We start from the raw sequence: 23,183 nt of genomic DNA on the forward strand, positions 1-23,183 counted from the left end.
GACCCTGACATTAACCCACAAACCTATGAACACCTGATCTTCGATAAAGGAGCTAAAAGTATACAATGGAAAAAAGAGAGCATCTTCAACAAATGGTGCTGGCAAAACTGGATGTCAATCTGTAGAAGAATGAAAATAGATCCATATCTATCACCATGCACAAAACTCAAATCCAAATGGATTAAAGACCTCAATATCAGTCCGAACACACTGAACCTGATAGAAGAGAAAGTGGGAAGTACTCTACAGCAAATGGGCACAGGAGACCACTTCCTATGTATAACCCCAGCAGCACAGACACTAAGGGCATCATTGAATAAATGGGACTTCCTGAGGCTGAGAAGCTTCTGTAAAGCAAAGGACACTGTCACTAAGACAAAAAGACAACCCACTGACTGGGAGAAGATCTTCACCAACCCTGCAACTGACAAAGGTTTGATCTCCAAAATATATAAAGAACTCAAGAAACTAGACCGTAAAAGGCTAATCAACCCAATTATATAATGGGGCACTGAGCTGAACAGAGAATTCTCAACAGAAGAAGTTCAAATGGCCAAAAGATACTTAAGGTCATGCTCAACTTCCTTAGCGATCAGGGAAATGCAAATCAAGACAACTTTAAGATACCACCTTACACCTGTCAGAATGGCTAAAATAAAAAACACCAATGATAGCCTTTGCTGGAGAGGTTGTGGAGAAAGGGGTACAATCACCCATTGCTGGTGGGAATGCAAACTTGTGCAACCACTCTGGAAAGCAGTGTTTCGGTTTCTCAGGAAATTCGGGATCAACCTACCCCTGGATCCAGCAATACCACTCTTGGGAATATACCCAAGAGAGGCCTTATCATACAACAAAAGTATATGCTCAACTATGTTCATGGCAGCATTGTTTGTAATAGCCAGAACCTGGAAACAACCTAGATGCCCTTCAACGGAAGAATGGATGAAGAAAGTATGGGATATATACATATTAGAGTATTACTCAGCAGTAAAAAACAAGGACTTCTTGAATTTTGCATACAAATGGATGGAAATAGAAAACACTATCCTGAGTGAGGTAAGCCAGACCCAAAAAGAGGAACATGGGATGTACTCACTCATATTTGGTTTCTAGCCATAAATAAAGGACATTGAGCTTATAATTCATGTTCCTAGAGAAGCTAAATAAGGCGAATCCAAAGACAAACACATAGGCATCCTCAGGAATATTAACCTTCATCAGGCGATGAAAGGAGACAGAGACAGAGACCCACACGGGAGCACCGGACAGAAATCTCAAGGTCCAAATCAGGAGCAGAAGGAGACGGAGCACGAGCAAGGAACTCAGGACCACAAGGGGTGCACCCACACACTAAGACAATGGGGATGTTCTATTGGGATCTCACCAAGGCCAGCTGGCCTAGGTCTGAAAAAGCATGGGATAAATCCGGACTAGCTGAACATAGCGGACAATGAGGAATACTGAGAATTCAAGAACAATTGCAGTGGGTTTTTGATCCTACTGCACGTACTGGCTTTGTGGGAGCCTAGGCAGTTTGAATGCTCACCTTACGAGACCTGGATAGAGGTGGGCAGTCCTTGGGCTTCCCACAGGTCAGGGAACCCTGATTGCTCTTCGAGCAGATGAGGGAGGGGGACTTGATCGGGGGGAGGGGGAGGGAAATGGGAAGCGGTTGTGGGGACGAGGCAGAAATCCTTAATAAATAAATAAATTTAAAAAAGGAAAAAAAAATAAAACCAGAATATTTTCCAATCTTCCACTAAAATTAGCTATATCAGCATTTTTCTTTTGTTATTGTACAATTTAAGCATGTAAGCAATATTCACAAATTATTTCATTTTGCATTGCAAGAATAAATGAAGTAGAACTTTTTTCATGGAATGATATCTTCAAAGGTAAACTGTGTATTCATATAAATTTAATATATTAATAGAGAATTTAATAAACTCTTTAGTATTTGTTGCATTACATTTCAAAGGCAAAAGCTAAATTGACATTTTTTAGTTGATTTATAGGTAAAATCCAAATTTCTTCAATAGTAAATGTAACATTTCCTCTTCGAATACCATGGAAATATAATGTCATTCCCTCATATTTCATATTCTTTCGTATTTGTTCTTTATTCCCACTGAAATTTATTTTAGTATATGTTGCATTTAGTGGCATATATGATTTGAGGCTTGTGTTGAGATTGTATTAATAAATGTCCACAATGATTTTCTGCTTTCATGGTCAGACAGCTTAAATTTGCATCCTTTCTCCTATATCAGTTACTTTCAGCTTTCACAATATACATCTTATAAGCTGTAGATGCATATGACAATGTATACATATGATGTAAGTTTATAATATTATCTCCTACGTCAGTGATAGATACAGCAGAAAAATTCCACTATATAAGTAAACTTAAATGATTCACAAAAATAAAATAAAGGACCAAAACTTACACCGATGCAAGCCAGTCATGACAAGAACCACATAGTAGGCTAAGTAAACTCAGAAGTGTCTGTTTCCGAACTCTTCCTTTCAGCATTTTTCAGTTGTCACAACTGCCTATTTAGAATTCATCGTAAACTTTAATATTTGTTAAACCAATTGGGAACAACTGCCAACATTCAATTTTTTTAGTTTTAAAAATTTTAGGAGTATTATTAATCATATTAGTAAAACACAAGTCACTATGAGTGAAAAAGTATAAATTTCTGATTTAAACATTATTCTGTGTTGTCTTATACTATCCATAACATAGCTTATGAATTGCCACCTCCCCTACAGTTATATGTATTATTGTAATTGTACATGTTTTTCTCAATGCTCCCATAGTATTTTATTACAACCTATAATAAGTTCCATGTATACTAAATTACATATAACAAAAATAAGTGTAAAGTTACAAGAATAGATTCTTTATTCAGTGCATGATCAGAATGTCTTTCATAGGTCAGTGTTAAATCTCTATAATCGTATTTATGAATTTACATTAAACTCTGCAAATATTCCATACCAGGTAACTCCTTCCAAAAAAAATTTCTTGTAATTAGAAAAGAATATCAAAAAGAAACCGCAACTTATACAATATTTATATTTACAATGCCCCAATTCTCTGAGAAGCAGCTTTCCAATTATCTGTCAATTGGTTTAACCTTTAGGGTGATAATGTGGAAAAGTGGGAGTAGTTAAATATTAGCCAAAGAAATCTGCTCTATTATAGCTCTCTATTTTGTCTCTCACTAGCCAGGTAACCAAAAGGTCTCTATACTTTCCTTCTATTTCCCCTTAGTTCAGTAATTAATAAACTGGAGTGCTCCTTACAATGTACAATAAAATCAGATTAAAGAAAAAAGGAAGGAAAATTTTTTTAGAAGAATGTTAGAAGAGCTTCACATCCAGAGATTAAATTTTGTCCATATAAAGATAGTTGGTAAAAATCAAAACCAATTCATTAGATCATGCTACCCATAAAATAGCTTATAAGCCCCAAGAAAGGATAGTCTCTTTTACTGTGGCATGTATTCAAATTCTTAAACATAACTTTAGCATCAGGAACATGTTATAAATTAAGATTGTTTTCCATGTGGGCCATTATCTCAGTGAAAATTATGCTTGATGAAAATGAGGAGTCTGCCTTCTTTGTTCACTGCTGTATTTCCACCAAGGTTGCCAACAAATGTCACCAAACATATATCTGAATAAAAACGTTAACTCTGTCATTCCTTGTTTTCTCTTTATAGTCTGTTACACATTCAAATGTAAAAATCCCATAATTTTACACAACATATGCCAAGAAGTCTATTAAGTTAGCTGAAATCCAAATATACAGCAATTGCATTTATAATTAAGAAATGGCATGGAATACATGGTTATTGCTTCTAAAAGAGAGACTTTCAGGAACTGCCATTTGAGACAACCCTCATCAATCATAATAGAAATACTGGCTAAAGACAGTGCAGATAATAGACATTTGAAAGGTATATCTATAATAGAAAAACTTTCTTTAAAAAAAATGTCAACTTTCTGCTTATACTTTCCTGATGTACTTACTAACCAAAGAAACTACTAGGTAAGTCACGACCAAAATAGACAAAACTTACACTTCATTGATACAATTGACTAAAACATAAATAAAATCTAAGATCAAAAGAATATGAAAATAATATAATCAAATTCATTACATTCAAATTCATAGACAATGACTATCAGATCCAGACTGTATGATATAAGCTCTACAAAATTTTTATAGAATACATGATTTACATGTTATATACATTATCTTAGAAATAAACATATTACACACACACACACACACACACACACACACACATATATATATATATATATATATATATGTCTCAGAGTCTGACTTATATGAATAGAAATTCAGAAATTTGGACATTTTCTTAGCAGTGACAGTCACCTCTACCCAGTGTTATATACCATCCCAATCCCTGAGCCAACAGCTGAAGATCTAATATTGGGATAAACAGCTCAATTCTAAAATCTTCTCTTGTTCCATACAGATTGTCTAATTTGGGTGTTTCTAATAGACTCATTTGCCACAGCTTCTGCAGCCACTACACATTAGACTAATGATTAACAGATGTCAAGGCCATTCCGAAAGCCAGATAAATTCCCATTGCCTTTGCATCATTCTGCAAGTTGCTCTCACTATTCAACACCACAAGCTGGAGACCTGTATAACAAACATAGTGGCATTTTTAGTATTGCATTGCTTATGCTTGTACATTGTTTCCTTCCCACATTACATAATAATATTTTTGAAATAAAGACCATTTTGCATTCAATGTCTGACACAAAATAGCTTTCATAAAATAGCTCGCGAATAAATGAATGAATTAATTCCCCACTAGACATCTGCAAAATGGATGTCCAACTGGCTCATGGAGCTCAGTATGGTAGAAACTTAGCTCATAATTTCCATCTCTACAAAATTTTCCCCTTTGTTTAAGTTCATTGTTTTTAATTTCACTGGCATAGGCTGAAATGGTTCCTTTTTAATATTTCCATTTTCTATTGCTTAACATATTCAGAAAGAAAGTTTATTTACTATTTTGTCCAAAACTTTAATTTGATGCTTGTATTTGCAATAAAAATTATTGCTACTGCCATATTAAATTTTCTTGCTGATCCAAGAATTATTCAGAGTATACTTTTTCCAAGTAGCTACTCTATTATTCAACTTTTCAGGTATTTACTGCTCTTAGAATGCTAGTGTGGTGCCTACAAATGTGCATATTTGTTATAAAATTTTTATGCAGACTTAAGACAATATATTGTTCTCCAAAACATAAAGTTTGTTTTTCTTTCCTGTGTACATTATTGAATCACACAATTCTAGTGCATGAAACATTTTCTTACTTTATGTTGCTCTGGGAGTAAGCCGAAAGATCAATATTTCCTGAGATAAGACAAAAAGGATTAGACTAAAGGAGTAATACTATGCTGATGTGCATGTTCGGCATACTCAGGAAATCAACGAAGAAACAGTGCAAAGTGAAATGTGAACAGAGACATTTGAATGTGTGTAGAATGTAGAAATATGATATATTTGTGTAGATGTTTGTGGCACTGTGGTTGCTATTATTTAATTAAGTGATTTGATTGTGATGACTAAATTTATCTTTGACCGTAATAGCCAATTTGTTTTTAAATTTTACTTTCAGTAATACAAAAAAAACAACTCTGAGTCTCCTTCTGTATTGATAAACATTGGATGACCCAACTATTTTGTTTATAAGTTCAAATTAATCCTTTATGTCTTATTTTGATTTTGTATGTAATATAACTTATTCACAATTAATGTTGTGATTGATTTTCTATATCATTCTCTGTTGTTGTGTCTCCATTTTTGAGGTTATTTACTTGCTCTTTGTAATTAGTCTGTTCTTGTATATATAATTTCAAAATCCTTATGCAGAAAATAATTTGTTCTATTTTAATAACATAATTACATTCATTTGTCATTAACTTTATGTTTCAAAGATATTTTAATATAATTATTTCCAATATTTTGTAGTAGAAATCTCAAGTGTTATTTTCAGTACTTATCTTTTCTTTGTGTGGCATTTGAGTAACTAGAGAACATTAATAATCTAATTCGAGCCAGAAACAAATGAAGACTTGAAGAGAACAAGATAACTAAGAAGGACATTCGGTTCTCCAATTGTTTTGAGTTGGAATGTAAATTCCCACTTGCCTTCATAGTCAAAATACTCATTCCTGTTTTTGTTCTCATTTTTCTTTTATCCTTGTTCTTATTTCTGTCAGAGTATTGAGAGCATGTGTGCCACAGTGCACATATGGAAGTCAAAGGACAGCTTTCAGGAGGTTGTTTCTCTCTTTCTACCTTAAATTTTTAAGATTTCATTTTAACTACTTGTTTGCATGTGTATCTATCTGGGGGTATGTGCAAATGAGTGTATTGGCCAGCAGAGGCCAGAAAGAATGTTAGATCCCCTGAATCTTGAATCATATCTGTTTGTGATTTGCCTACCGTGGATGCTGGTGAGCAAGCCTGGCTTCTCTAGAAGAACTGTAAGCACTCTTAACTGCTGAGCCATATCTCCAGCTCATCTACCTGATTTTTTCAGAAGTTCTTTTGGTATTTCTGTCATGTCAAATACTACAAGATAGCTGCCCATGAGATTCTAGGCAAGTATTGATCTGCCTCACCTACCAACCTATGTAAGAGTACCGAAATGAATGAAAGATGCACACAATCACATCTTTTTACCCCCAATGGCCCCAGGGATAATACTTGGTCTTTGGGTTTGGGAAATAAGTGATGTTACTCACTGAGCTATCTTGTCTTAATGCGTTGTGGTAAAGAAGATTGTCTGCCTTATCATTCAAGTATCAGAAGAGGCTCAGTCGTCATCTGTTGCATACCAGCACTAACAATGGGAGTTTCTTCCTAATCCATAACTATTTCTTACTGGTTGTCAATCATCTTCAGGTTTTGTTCCATTTATCCTAACAAAGTTTATTTTTTATCATATCTTCTCCTCTCCTCACAAGTCTTACTTTTTCTTTTCTTCTCCTTCTCCTTCTTCCTCTTTCTCCTTCTCCTCTCTCTCCTCCTCCTCCTCTTCTTCTTCTTCTTTTGGTTGTTGGAGACACGGTTTCTCTGAGTAGCTTTGGCACTGTCTTGGCACTAGCTCTTGTAGACCAGGCTGGCCTCAAACTCTCTCTCTCTCTCTCTCTCTCTCTCTCTCTCTCTCTCTCTCTCTCTCTCTCTCTCTCTCTCTGTGTGTGTGTGTGTGTGTGTGTAGGTGAGAGGTTGACTCAGATGTATTCTTCTAAGGCATATTATTTCTTTAAAAATTTTTATTAGAAAAATTCACTTTTCTTTTTTTAAAATTTTTACTATATTTTTATTGAAGAAAAAAAATTTGGGCCTCCTCCCAGCCTCCCATTTCCCTCCCCCTCCTCCCCCTCCTCTCCCCCTCCCCCCCACTCCTCTCCCCCTCCCTCTCCAGTCTGAAGAGCAGTCAGGGTTCCCTGCCCTGTGGAAAGTCCAAAGTCCTCCCCCCTCCATCCTGGTCTAGGAAGGTGAACATCCAAACTGGCTAGGCTCCCTTTTCATTTTACATAGCAACCCAAGTTCACCCTCCCTCCTCTTCTCCTGCTCCCCCACTACTCCCTCTCCCACAACTCCATGCCTTCTCATCCCCCATTCATTCCTCAGAGAGGCTAAGTCAACCAAGTCTGGCATACCAACTTGAGGAAGGACAAAGTCCCCTTCCTAATTATCAAAGCTGAGCAACATATTCCACCAAAGTGAGTAGGCTCCAAAATAGTCAAGCATTAGGCTGAGCTCCTGGAGTTCAGTTGAAGAGAGGGAGGAGAGATCATATGAACAAGGGAGTCTAGTACATGTTTGGGAAACCCTCAGAGATAGCTGACCTAAGCTAGTGGGAGCTCATGGACTATGGACTGACAGCTTGGGAACCTGCATTGGACCAAACTAGACCCTCTGAATGTGGGTGACAGTTATGCAGTTTGATCTGTTGTAAAGGGGTGCACTAACAATGTCATCAGAACTTATCCCAGCTCCATTGCGCCAGGTCTATAGGATCTATCTTAATTCCCCAACAGTTCCATCACTCACTAATGACCACATGAAGGCTGTTGAGATCTTTCCAAAGTCTTGAGTATAGAAGGTATTATAATTATAGCACACAAGTTCAGCTACGATACTAAGATGAGGTCCAGAAACTTGGATTCACCTTAGATATCAAGTTTTCATATTGATATTCTATTTTTTATAACTGGATATCTTCTCTAATCCCTGTTTTGATAATCATACTCAAATTCCACTTCCTTTGGTTATTTCTGAAACAAAATTCATTCAAGTCCTGGAAATATGTATTTCATTGAATTCCATCTCTCTTTTCAAATTCTCTACTGCAATGTTTTGCATACTTAGTTTTTTTAAAAAAATAACTTAGATAACTGTATTTTCCTGCCATACTGTATCATATTCTTGTCCTTGAATCTGACAACTCAAGCCTGATCACTATCCAATATATAACCACAAAGGAGAAATCAGGCAATAACCTTGATAGCATTTACTCTACACCCCAATCAAAGAAGCTGACTAGCTACCCACAAAATCAATTGGCAACTGACACAGGCAATTATGTGTGACACACAATTTTTTGGAGTGTCATTTAAGAGTATACTGAGACTGGATCTAAGAAGGAAAACTGCATTTGCCAGGTGGCCTGCAGAGCAGCCTGCTGGGCAAGAATAAATAAGAAGAGCAGTGACCTTTTAGTCTCAGGAAATGACATCTTGGCCTCCATGGTGTGAGTCTGTCTGACTAGCATTGGTAGTGCCTTTTCTTTATTTTTTTTTAAATTTATCAGTATATTTTGTTTATTTTGCATGGTGTGGGGGGGGTGGCAAATGCCATGGTACTTATATGAAAGTCAGGGTACAACCAGCAAAAGTCTATTATTCCCCTTCATCTTGTGCATCCGAAGGATTGTATTCAGGTCATCAGGCTTTATGGCAAGTGCTCTTCTTTTATATCCTTCGAGTGCTTGGGCTAAAATCTCATCATTTCTGTTGGGCTATTCCAGGTCAGTTTTTCTTGCTTGTAGTGGGATCTTGACTATTACAAATGAAGTGTCATGCTGCAGAGTAAATTTCAAAATGTAAGGACCCTGGGGCTGGAGAGACGGCTCAGTGACTAAGAACACTTGTTGCTCTCACAGAGGACATGGACTCAGTTACCAGTACCCACATACTGGATCAGGTGTATGTGTAACTCATGTTCCAGGGCATCCATGGGCACCAGATTCACATCTGGGACACATATATGCAGGCAAAACACTCATACATATAAGATAAAATAAATAAATCTTAAAACTTAAAATTATAGTGGCCAGTGAGATAGCTCAGTTGTAGTGCCTTTTCTATTCCATGTGTAGTGATCTCAGCAGAGATCTATACAGAATATGTCAAATTGTAATGAACAATTACTTCAGTTTCAGTGAAACGGTGAGAAAGAGCTTAGGAGAAGATGAAAGGAAATCCCTAGATAACTTGTGGATGTCCTTCAACCTACTAAACCCTGAGCAGCATGTTTGTTCCACTTGACCTTTCCCTCCTCTGGATGTCCAAAATGTAGTGAGCAAGAAGGTATCTCTCTGACGTTCTTATCCCTCACTGTATATAGAACAAAGAAAATTTTTGATTTTAGGACATATAATCTAATAAATAAGTGGGTTTCTTGTGCCTTAAGAAAAACACTCACTGAAGCCATTATAAAATAAAACATGATAACCAAGACCTGAATTTTTAGATCAATAGGTAGTGTAATGAGTATTGCGAATTAAAATTCATGCATTAAATTCTATGCTATATATTCACTAAAAATGCTAGTCAGACAAATTAAAAAGTGTTATTTTCCATAAAATACCCAAGTGGAATTACATTTTTATGAATTAAAATAAACATAATATCAGGAATAAATCAAAATTCCAGTGTAAAATAATGAAGAAGAAGGATAAATGCAGTCTTTCTCAAGTTGTATTATTGGCAATATAACATGGTCAACAGAATTCTGGTATGTGGATGCATAAGTACTTCCTACTTCTTACTTAAAAATAAATATGTCAGTGTTTATGCTGATAATACATTGTGCTAATTACTAGTGACTTATAAAAATATTATGTTTTTATATTGAGTGAGATCACTGAAATGTTACTGATGAAATATTCATAACATTAAATAAAATCATAAATTCATATGGCTTTTAGTAACTTGTTTTTGCCCTCAGCATCATTTTTTCAATGTATGTCAATTCAGAAATAATTCTAAGTTTTTAACCAGGTCTCCTAGCTGTCCTGAAAATGTCTATGTAAGAGCAGGTTGGTCATAATCTCAGAGAGATCTACCTGTCTGTGCCTCTTGAGTGTTTGGATTAAAAGCACAAAAAATATGACTGACTTCAGAGTCCATATTAATATGATATTAAGTTACTTCTCAGAGAACCTCTCCCATTTCTTTCAGCTAATACTTCAAATGATTTGGAATTTTAAATCTTGTCTATAAAAGTCTTTTGAAATACTATATGAATTACATGGAGAAAAAGAAAAGACTTTAAATCTTTACAGATCACTCTATTTTCTGTTTTGTTTGCTATTCCTACTATTCTGTATATAAAATTCAAAGAACTAAAGAATGAAAATAATTCCAAAATTTCTGAACATTAATTCTTCTCACATTTCATGTGAGAAAAAACATTGCTAATAATTAGAATTACAGCAATTTAGAGATCTCTAATTCCCATAGTTATTTTGCATTTCAGGAGACTCGTAGAATGTTAACAAAAGAAAACACTACATGAAGTCTAATAAGTTGTACATTACATAAATAAGGCCCAAAATTTACATAGTCAATGACATGAACAATCTTCAGCATCATACATTTCCGTATCACTGGAAGATAAATCAACATAGGTAAGTTGAACTAAAATGTGAAAATGTTATCAACCAGAATGCCTGATGATTATCTACACCTGTATTTGTGAAATACATCATCCAAATGACATAACTTCCAATTTTAATGCTAATATCTTTTCTGAAATATCATAGGATTTTGTTTTCTTCCTTTTTTTCTGCCGTACTGTCTAAGAGATACCAGACCATCATACAGGGTAGCAAGGAAAGCATCATATAATTCAGTGGAATGAGTGTCTTACTCATCTCTGTTACTAAAGATTGTGTCTTTGACAATTTATTAAAAGCAGATAAGTACCTCTCAGCCTCATTCCATTTTGTTCTTGGAAAGAAGCTATCATTCATAAACAGAATCTTGTATTTCAGGAAAACATATAAGTATGCTCCAGAATCTTGTAGGAAATGGATACAAATTAAGCCACATATATGTTAAAGGTGAACTCTGAGAAAATATTTTTTTATTGATTCTTGCTTTTCCTGTTTACCAGCTTGCAATCATGTATTCTTGCATGAGTTCAATTCTAATTGCCAATGGCATGAGCATCCACAAAGATGCAAACCAATGTTCACTCTATGTTCTTTCTCCTGATTTCTGAAGTGGTATTTAAAGCCAGTATTCTAAAAATCAATTTGGAAAGTCAGAAGATATTTTTCTGTAAACCTTAAAACATTAATTTTATTTTTAATGTTTAGTAGACTATTAACCCCATAGTTTTATTCTTCTTGTGAAGCCAAAACAATAACCTAATAAAATCTTCTGAGTCATGGTCCCCCTCCATTAAAATTAAAAAAAAAAAAAACAGAAGTCATTTGTACGGCCAACAATTCCCTTGAACATATCTAACCTCACACATTTATAGAAGTTTAATTTATAACCATTTCTTGGTGTAGTATGTCCTTCTGTCCATGTGTTGCTTTCATTGGTTAATGGATAAAGAAACTGGCTTGACCTATAGCAAGGTAAAACTTAGTTAGGCGGGGAAATATAAACTGAATGCTGGGAGAAGGAAGGCCAAGTTTAGGAGAAGTCATGTATTCCTGCCAGGGACAGACACTGGAACTTTACCCGGTAAGCTACAGCCTTGTGATGATACACAGATTAATGGAGATGGGTTAAATTAATATGTAAGAGATAGCCAATAAGGTCAAGCAATGATTCAATTAATACAATTTCAGTGTGGTTATTTTGGGTCTGAGCTGCTGAGAGGCTAGGAAACAAGCAGCCTCCCACAACAATTTCTTATCCTTGATGCTGCCCTAATGAATTTCTGAATATGTATAAATAGAGAAGCATTAAAGACCTCATAGGAACATTCAACAACCTGAGTCTATATTCAAGGTCCATGGTCACACTTAGATGACCACAATCTTCAGTTGGGTCGCAAAAGGGACAGGAAACAATGTAGATTCTGAGAAAGCAGAAGGTGAGCCCTGTGTGAGCCAGTGAAAATAAACAAGAGATATTTGAATTTCCTTGTGTATAGCTGCAGTATCACAATAGCAAAGAAATGGAATTAACCTAAATTCCTATTGCTTATCAACAAATGAGAGTATAATGACTTATTGCTATATCCATATATCAGGTTATCTCTCAACCTTAATTAGAGAGGCTTCTCCTTTCAGGAGATAGAAATTAACACAGAAATCCAGAACTGGTCCTCATGCAGAGAATAAGAGACTGCAGCGAGCTCCATCTTAAATGGGACAAAATTATCACATTCCTCCCCTGAGGCTCAGATCCTCAAGGAAGAGGGAGCAAAAGACTGCAGGAGCAAAAGATTGCAAGAGCAAGAGGCAGTGGGTGACATCAAGCAAAAAGATTCTTCCAGACACAATTTACAAAGTTGGTATGCATGGACTCACTGACTGTAATAGCATCCACAGGACTTGCACATATTCAAACTGGACAAAGCACATCATGTAGAAAGGTTAACACATAGCTCCACCCCAACCAAGAACTGATTCCTTCTCGGAAAGATAGAGTCATTTTTTTCCAATGGTGTGTCACTGATCTATCACCTATACTCCATATCAATACAAATGAACTCCTTTTTTGCCTATTGTGTACTGTTTTGAATTTTTTACTTTGTTTGTATGTGTTGAAAGAGAAAGTATGTGAAGTTGGGTGGGTAGGGAAGTGGTAAGGATCTAGAAGAAGCTGGAGAAGGGGAAAGATTATGATCAAAATATAGTGTATGAAAAAGTTAAAAATATAAAATATAGTCAGAGGTAGTAGTAAGTAACATCAAGGAAACTGTGTTTTCTGGACATAACAAGGCAGCTGCACATATGAACTCATAGAATTTGTGAATGCATTCACAAGAGCTGCACAAACTGAAGCTAGAGAAAGTCTGAGGATTAGGGAAGGGGAATTGACACTAAATCTCACTACAAGAGGGGAGCTATTGACATTTGATAGCTAATAGAAGAAGGAGATTCAGCTTTCTTTAATGATGTAAACCCCTTGTAGGCTAACCACATGCCAGTGACAACCTCGACAATACTGAGTGAATTCAATGGTCAAAAAAAAATTTCAAAGTTGTCTGGTAAAGGGAGAAAGGGTGGAGAGTGTGGTTATGAAAGGAAATGAGGAAAAATGGAACATATATGTTCAAAATACATTGCATAAAATTTACAAAAGATAAAAGTATTGTTAAAAATAATTATAAAAAATATTAAATGCAGTATACACACAATAGAATTTTATTCAGTGTAATGAGAGGAGCGGGCCGTGTCCCGCCACCTGTGTGGCTCCCAGCCACCTGGCTAGCTTAACCCCTGAAATAGCCACACAGAAATTGTATTAATTAAAACACTGCCTGGCCCATTAGCTCTAGCCTCTTATTGGCTAACTCTTACATCTTGAATAACCCATTTCTAATAATCTGTGTAGCACTACGAGGTCGTGGCTTACCAGGAAAGATTCTAACCTTCGTCCATCTCAGGCCGGAGCTTCATGATGTTTGCCATACTTCCCTTCTTCCTAGCATTCTGTTTTGTCTACTCCACCCACCTAAGGGCTGCCCTATCAAAAGGCCAAAGCAGTCTCTTTATTCAACCAATGAAAGAAACACACAAACAGAAGAACCTCCTACACCAATTCAGCTATAAAGAAAACTGAAAATAAGTCATTTGCAAGAAAATAGAAGGCTCTAGAAAGTAGTGTATTATAAGTAAGTTGGATAACTAAGACTCAGAAAGATATAACAATATTATCTTTCATATGTAAAACTTATTTCTAATGTTATAATGTGCATATTTAGTGCTTCTATGTACTTATGGTGTATATGACATGAAAGTGGAAATAAAGCAGAAGAATTCACAATGAAAACCATTAAGGGTGCTGAGAAAGAAAGGGCTATTGCATATATGTAATGTAAAAATGGGTGGGGTTACAAAGAACAGGATACAAAGGGATAGGTAGAGGGATTGCAAAGATGGAAAAAAGGAAGGGCAACAAAACTAAAGTATATTTGAAAATTCCTTGATAAAACCTAATATGTTCTATACTAATTAAAAGCAAGATTCCTTAAAAAGAAAAAAAAAGACTATCCTAAAGAGAAAGAGTAACAACAACAGAATCCACAAAGGCAGTAAAAAAAAAATGCCATGAAAAGAATAAGAGACTCCCAAGAAGACAAAACTGTGTGACTCCCCTCCAAAGGGAGCCAAAGCAGAAGACTGTCCTAAAGGGTAACTAGTTGCTCTGCTGGAAAGAAACTGAGAGCTCTAAATGCAGGACAAGCCAAGAGCCTTCACAAGCCTCAGAAACGGTGGACACTGCTGGTGACAGCGATTCTTCTGGTAGATTGCTCAACAATGCTGATGGACCACATTTTCTAAATCCATAAAATGGATAGCAGAAGCTGGGCATCATCTTTGTAAAATGTATGTATGTATGTATGTATGTATGTATGTATTTATTTATTCATTTATTTTGCATCCTGGCCACCTGTTTCCCCTCCCTTCCTTTCTCCCAGGTCCCTCGCCCCTGCCACACACACACCTTCTCTTCCCATTCCCCAATCCCTTGTCTTCCTCAGTTTCTATTTAGGAAAGAAATGGATCCATTTGCAATCTTCTAAACGTTGGCATCCACTTATGACAGCACCATTTGTTGAAGATACTTTCTTTTCTTTTTTCTTTTTTTCAATATGCTGTTCTGGTTTCTTTGTCAAAGATTAGGTGTTCATAGGTGTGTGGATTTATGTCAGGGTCTTCAATTTGATTCCTTTGGTTTACATGCCTGTTTTTGTGTCAATTTCAAACTGTTTTCATTCCTATAGCTCTATATTGTAGAGCTTGAATTCAGTGATGGTGATGCCTCCAGAAGTTCCTTTATTGTACAGGATTCTTTTAGCCATGCTGAGTTTTTCTTTATTCCATAAAAATTTGAATATTGTTCTTTGGAGTTCTGTGAAGATTTGTGTTGAGATTTTGATGGGGGTTGCATATAGAGAACTTTTGGTAAGATTTCCATTTTTTTGTTATATTGATCCTATCCCAGAGCATGGGAGATCTTTCCATTTTCTAACATCTTCTTCAATTTCTTTTTTAAAAGATTTAAAGTTCTTGTAGTATAGGTCTTTCACTTGTTTTGTTAGAGTTACCACAAAACATTTTATATTATTTGTGGCTATTGTAAAGGGTGATGTTACTCTGATTTATTTCTCAGCAAATTTATCATTGAGGGTTACTTATTTTCTTTTGTAAATCTTGTATTCCTCCCCATTACTGAATGTGTTTATTAGTTGTAGGAGTTCCCTGGAGGAATTTTGGGGGTCAATTATGTATACTATTATCTCTTCTGCAAATAGTGAAAATTTAATTTTTCCTTTACAATTTGTATCCCCTTGATCTCCTTTTGTCGTCTTATTGCTTTAGCTAGAAATTTGAGTATTATATTGACTAGATACAAAGAGAGCGAATACCCTTCTCTTCTTCCTGATTTTAATGGGATTTGAGCTTCTCTCCACTTAATTTGATGTTGTCTGTCAGCTTGCTATATATTACTTTTATTATATTTAGGTTTATTCCTTGTATCCCTAATCTTTCCAAGACTTTTATCATGAAGGGGTGTTGGATTTTATCAAATGCTTTTACAGCATTTAATGAGATGACATGTGTTTTTATTTCTTTCAGTTTGTTTATATGGTGAATTACACCATTCCTGCATCTCTGGGATAAAGCCTACTTGATCATGGAGAATGTTTTTTTTTGTTGTTGTTGTTTTGTTTTGTTTTGTTTTTTGATGTGTTCTTGGATTCAATTTCAGGGCCCCTATGAGTATAAACAAAACATGACATATCAAATTGTAGTAAGACTAACCACCTCCACAAGTATTAAAGCTGGGTAACCCAGCATAAATAATATAGTCTTAAAAGCCAATAAAAGAGTCAGAGACAGCCCCTGATCCCACTGTTAGAAGTCCCAGAAGAAGACACCAAGCTATAGAACTATAATTTATCGGAAGAGTGTGTAAGCCAATGCCATGTAGCCTTCGTCATGGTTGGTTCAGTCTCTGTGAGCCTCTATGAACCTAGGTTAGTTGATTCTGTGAGTTTTCTTGTGATTTCCTTAACCCGTTGGTCTCCTACACTCAATATCCCCCCTCTCCTGTTGGGTTTCCCAAACTCCAGCTATTGTTTGACTTTGGGTCTGCATCTGCTTCCATCAGTTGCTGGATGAAGCTTCTCTGATGACAATGGGGATAGGCACAAATCCTAGCACATCCCATAGGCAGGATAGTCTGTAGGTCGAAAGTTGTGTGGCTGGGTTGGTTTTCTACTCCCTCCACTTGAAATCTTGCCTGGTCAGAAAGATAATCAGTTAAGGCTATGTATCTGTTATTGCTAGGAGTCTTAGTTGGAATCCTCCTTGTAGATTCCTAGGTGATTCCCTTTTGCTGAGTTTTTACCTATTTCTGTAATGCCCCCAGGTTCAGTATTCTCTTTCAGTGTTCTCCCTCTTTGCCCCTCCCCAATCTGATCATTCATGTTCCCATCCTTACCTACACTCATTGTACTTTTGAAATCATTTCTATTTCCCTTTCCCAGGGGGATCTGGGTGTCCCTTCCATGAACCCTCCTTGTTACTTAGTCTCTCTGGGTCTTTACAGCGAATATCCACTTAGGAGGGAGTACATACCATGCTTGTATTTCTCAGTCTGGATTACCTCACTAAGGATAATTCTTTTTCTAGTGCCAACCATTTGCCTTCAAATTTCCTGGTGTCCTTGTTTTTAGCAGCTAAGTAATACTCCATTGTGTAAGTGTACCACATTTTTTTTTTATCCATTCCTCCATTTGAGGGGCATCTAGGTTGTTTCCAGGTTCTGGTTATTACAATAAAGCTTCTATGAACATAGTTTACCTAGTGTTTTTGTGGTATTATTGAGCATCCTTTGGGTATATGGCTGGGCACCATCTTGAGAGACAAACTTTTGTTTTAAAATAAGCTATCCTGGAGACATAGAAACTGAGGGGGAAAACAGGGAATTTGAATTTAATCTGCCACAGACCCAAGGCAAAAGACAGCCATCTGAAGCTGTTATGGAGGACCAAAAGACAAAGGGCAAAGTAATTCAGACTTCAGGAGGTTTGGCTCAGGAAGTGAAGTGCATCAGAAGTAACTTTACTCCTCTACCATTGGGAGTGAAAGTCGTTGAACTGAGAATAACCTTGCAGTTGGGTAACTCTCATCCTGAGCTCAGCAGTTATGTCAAAATCTTGAAGCCCCGATCAACCACTCACAGCTATAGAACCTGAAGTCACTGAAGCTCCAGAGGTTTCCTGGATATACCTAACATCACTTCTGCAGTGTGACTAATGAAGACAGATGCTCTACTTGTACAAATCTCAGTTGCTTGGTGCTTCTCACAGGCCTAACACAATTTGGAAAACAAGCTAGAACATTGGCCATCTCAAGGTATGCAAATCTGCTCAGCTCACAGGTTCAAAAACTGAGTGTGGCCTGCAAAGGCTCCTCGTACAACAAAGAAAGAGAGCTTCCAAAAGGAAGACAGCCTAGCAGACATCAGACACATTGTTTTTTTCTGGAAAAACAGCAACAGTAAAAACCATAGGAAAGATAAGTCCCCCAAGTTCAAGTTTGGCATGCATTTAGACAGAAGCTAGTTTAACATTTGATCTGATTTCATCTGTTGGTGTCTTTTCTTTTTTTTTTATTATATACTTCTAGGAGAAATTTTGCTGTATCATATTTTAAGAAGAACAGGTATTTTTATTTTGCTGCGCACATTCATCTAATTTTGTTTATACACATTATCATAATTTGATAGTTCTTTTTCATTTTTTTTATCTTTCCCCTCTTTGTGTTGACCCCCTTTTCTCGAGTATATTTCAGTATCATTTTATATTGGCTTTTTATGTTTTTACTTTTATTTTTCTTCTGATATTTATCCAGTTTTTTTTAAAAAAATCTCATTATTGAGTGATTTTTTTTCTTTTTCTAATTTGTTGTTCTTTTCTTGCTCCGTTACAAAGCTCTAATCCTTTGCTTTTCCTTTTTATTTATTTAACCTTACCTCTGTTGTGCTATTATTCTATTTCTATATCCTTCATTTACTTAATTGTTTTATGGTTTACATTTATCTAAAATAGTTTTCAACTTCCTGCTTATTCCCCATTAGATTTTTTTTCCATTTTCCAGTTAATCCTCAATGGTAACATTAATAGGCTTTAATGAATTTTAAGAGTGCTTATTTATTTTCTGCAGTGTGATGTTATTAATGTTACAACAGTTTGTTGTTTCCATAATGAGTGGTACTTGGAATTGAACCATCAAAAGTAGACATCCCAAATAATATTGGAAGGTAAATTCATAGCCTATCATATTGCCGAACACGTATACTAAAACACCAAGGTAACGTAACCCTGACAAAAGACCATATCTCTTCAAATACTGAAGTCAAAGATGCTAATATACATAAAATGCTGAATGAAAATTTCAAAGTTCATAAGTATATAGAAAAAAATAAGCGAAATAAAAAATTCAAAATGAATGTACAATCAATAAAACTAATTAAAAGAAAAAAATCTAAATTACATAAAAGTACAAAACTGAGTAACAATACAAAAATTTTGAAAAAGAATGCAAATAAAAATTTGGAAATTAAAATTTCATGAACCTAGAAGGGAATAAACACAATCAAAACATTTTCAAAAGACAACCAAGAAAAAGAAAGCATATGACAGATACAGGATACAGTCAATAAAACACTATACTTAAACATCATTAAGCAACACTAAAATAAATGACTGCAAACACAATGTTCGAGAATCCTCTTGTACAATCAAGAGACAAGATCTAAGAATTCTATGGGATAGATGGAACTGAGAACAAACTAAAGACATTATAGATTTATTAGATGAGTTTTAACACAAAATTTTCTAAATCTAGAGAAATAAATAGATATACAAATGGATAAAGGGGGGTTTAGAAACCCAAGTAGACATTAGCAGAGAAGAAACAATCCAAATATGCCATAGTCACATTAAAAAAGTATAATAAAACTATAAAAAAACTTTCCAACTAGCCTACAAAATCTAACATCAAATATCCCATCAGCATCCTTAAAATCCAGAAAAGCACAGAACTGTATTTAAGTCCTAGCAGTATGTAGCTGGTTACAAAGAACACAATATACAGCAAACCTCTCTCTTAACATTGCTGCCAAAATGTAGCTTTTTAAAAACAAACAAATTGGAGGAATTCATGATCATTAAGACCAATTGACACAGCTGTTTTCTAGTATCCAATAAAATAGACTTGAAAGTAAAACAAGTTTGAAGATATAATCTCTCTATGTAAGTAAATGTTAGTTTGTCAAAAAGACATACCAATTACTAAGTGTTGCTATTCTCAGTTTTATGAGACAACGATAAAGAGCACAAAAGTTCAGAAAGATTCTTGATATTTAAACAACAACACCATAAAATCTTCAAGTTGATTGACCAATGGCCTAGTGGCATTTGCCTGCAATACCAACAATGGGGAGGTGAAAACAATAGGATGTTTGGCTATATAATGATTTTGAAGTCATGCTGGTCTATATGGAACACTGTCTCAAAGAAAGAAAGAGGGGGTAGGAGAAAGGGAGAGAGAGAGAGAGAGAGAGAGAGAGAGAGAGAGAGAGAGAGAGAGAGAGAGAGAGAGAGAGAGAGAGAGAGGTGGAGAGAGATATTTCAGAGTGGAAATACATCATAGATCTAATGGACCTACAGAAACATAAATAAAATAAATACACATTTTTTTTCTCAGTTGCCATGGAATCTTCCCTTCAATGAACCAGTTTGTAAGTCACAAATTAAGTAACTTAAAGTGTTTCTTGGATATTATGAGGTCATAAGATAATAAAACTTGAAATCAATATTGAAAGAATCTATAGTAACCACACAAGTAGTTGGAGATTAAAGGATATACTTTGAAGTGACTGGTGAATTACTGAAGAAACCAGGAAAAGAAAAAATTAAATTTCTAGAATCTTATGAAAATGGAAGCACAAAACCTCTAGAATATAGTTAGGCTAATACTAAGAGGAAATTTTATAGCTATGAGAGCTTACATAAAAAACCAGAAAGCTCTTACATAACCTAATTATGCAACTCAGTGTCCTATAAAAAACGAGAACAAGCCAAACCTAGCAGAATTAGCTGTAAAAAAATGATACAGATCAGGACAGGAAAGGAAGATGTCAAAGTCTCCTTATTTGCAGATGACAATCTTATACTTAAAAGACCCTAATAACTCCATTTGATAACTTTCAGTTCTAGTAAATATTTTCAGTTAAGCAGCAGGAAGCAAAATCAACATACAGAAACCAGTAAGACAAAAAAGAAATTCAGGGTGAAAATGCCACTCACAATACCTTCAAAATGATAAATAAAATATTTAGAAATAAACATTATCAAAGAAATGAAAGAACATTGCAATAAAAATTTTAAATACACAGGAAGATACAGGGAGATGGGGAGATTCCCAAGGGTAATGGATTGGCAGAATCAACATTGTGAAGCTGACTGTATCACCAAAAGCAACAATTTCCATTAAAATTTCAATGACATTCTCCACAGAACAAGAAAATAAAATCATAAAATTCATATGGAAACACAAAAAATCCCCAACAGCCAAAGCAATAAGAGGAATGCAATGCACATCCCAATACCCGTTTTTCAAATTATGCTACAGAAACACCATAACAAAAATTTCATGGTACTGACACAAAAACAGATAGATATATGGAACAGAAAACACAGAAATAAGTCCCCATAGCTATGACCAACTAATTATTTAGAAAGGTATACAAAAAATACAGTGGAAAAATGAGTCTCTTCAACAAATTGTATTGGGAAAACCAAATGTCTACCCTAGTTTGCTTATATCGGTGTTTTAAAATACTGGCCAAAAGCAATATTGGGGAGGAAAGTTTTATTTTTTTCCTTTTTGTCTAATTTACATATAACAGGAAGGTCATTATTAAAACTCAAGCAAAAATCAGAGAGAAACAATTACTGTCTTCCTTCCTTTGGCTTGCTCAACTTCCTTATATATCTTAAACCTACCTGCCCAGGAATGTACCACCTACAGTGGGCTGGACCTTCCCACATCAATCAGCAATAAAACAAAAGAAAATTAAACAAACTATCCTATAGACAAATACACAGGCCAATATGTGAATGCAATTCTTCAAGTGAAGTTTAATTTTCCCAGGTATGTCATGCGAACAATTTTGATAAGAAGAATAAAATTTGATCCCTTATCTCTTACTCTGCACAAAAATTCAAAGGGAAGAAAATGAACCAAAGACCTGAAACCCTGAAACTTCTAGAAGAAAGCTTTCTGAAAAAGACTAATAGCACTGGAAATAATCCCATGAATTACAAAAGTGAGATCACATGAAATTAAAAAGTATCTACACAGCAATGTAAAATAAACACTATGAGGAAGTGACAACCAATAGATCGAGAATACAATAGACAATGAATTAATATCCAGACTATATTAGAACCTTTAATACTAACACCAATAAAGAAACCAAAACTCTAAGTCCCCCAATCAATAAATAGGCTAGTAAACAGTTTAGATAGTTATCCAGAGAAGAAATACAAACTGCCAATATAAATTTCACAAACCTTAGTCACTGAAAAGATGTTCAACATCCTTAGCCATAAAGGAAATGAAAAAGAAACTTACATTGAAATTCTTTGTTACCATAGTGAGAATAACAACCACCAGAAAAATAACAAGAAATGCTGATAAGGATGTGAAGAATATAGACTTGTCTGGCCACCATGGAAATGAGTCTGGAAGATCATAAAAGAAATCTGAAATTGGAACCACTGTATGTTTAACACAGTCATCAGGAAATGGAACCAGCCTAGGAGATGAATGGATGAAGAAAACATGGAACATACACACATTCAACCATAAAAAAAAATGAAGTCATTACACTTACAAGAAACGAGGTATAACTGGAGATCATTATATTAAGCAATGTAAGTCAGATTCGGAAAGACAAATATGTTTTCTCTTACATGAAGATTATGTGTATATATGTTTATATATATATATACATATAGTTATGAAAACACAAATGGAACTGTGAGAAGGAAGGAAGATGAAAATAACTTTAAGATGTGGGGATGAATTACAAAGATAATAATGTAATACACATGACATGAATGCATGGGAACTGTTTAGGGGATGAAGAGATACAGAAAGTGGAGGGGAAAGATAGAAGGCAGTATAAAAGGAGGATGAGAAAGATCAAAGTATAAAAGCATGCATGCCACAGCTCCAGAATGAACCCTATTAATATATATGCTATCATAGATAAAAAATAATTTTAAAACTACAAACTAAGAAAATCACTTCATAGGATACAACTGGACTTGGGTAAAAGTTTCTAAATGTAGTAATGGACAACAAAATGTGACCATCTTGGAAGGGACAAAGCAAAGTTAATGAGCATTCCTTCCCCAAGACATATGAACATCAAAAGTCAGTCCTAATCGGGTTAAAATTAAGCCTTTATACAGTTATATTTTTCTTAATTTCAAACATGTTGTTCACTAATATTTAGCAGAATATTTATAATACTTAGACTATTGATTAAGTAAATATCTATAGCTGAGATTGTCTATGCCCATTCTTACAACTGAAATATTGATT

The sequence above is a fragment of the Microtus oregoni genome, unplaced genomic scaffold (genome assembly GCF_018167655.1).
Source record: "Microtus oregoni isolate MIOR12 unplaced genomic scaffold, Mior012 000074F_002, whole genome shotgun sequence".
In the NCBI taxonomy this organism is placed as follows: domain Eukaryota; kingdom Metazoa; phylum Chordata; class Mammalia; order Rodentia; family Cricetidae; genus Microtus; species Microtus oregoni.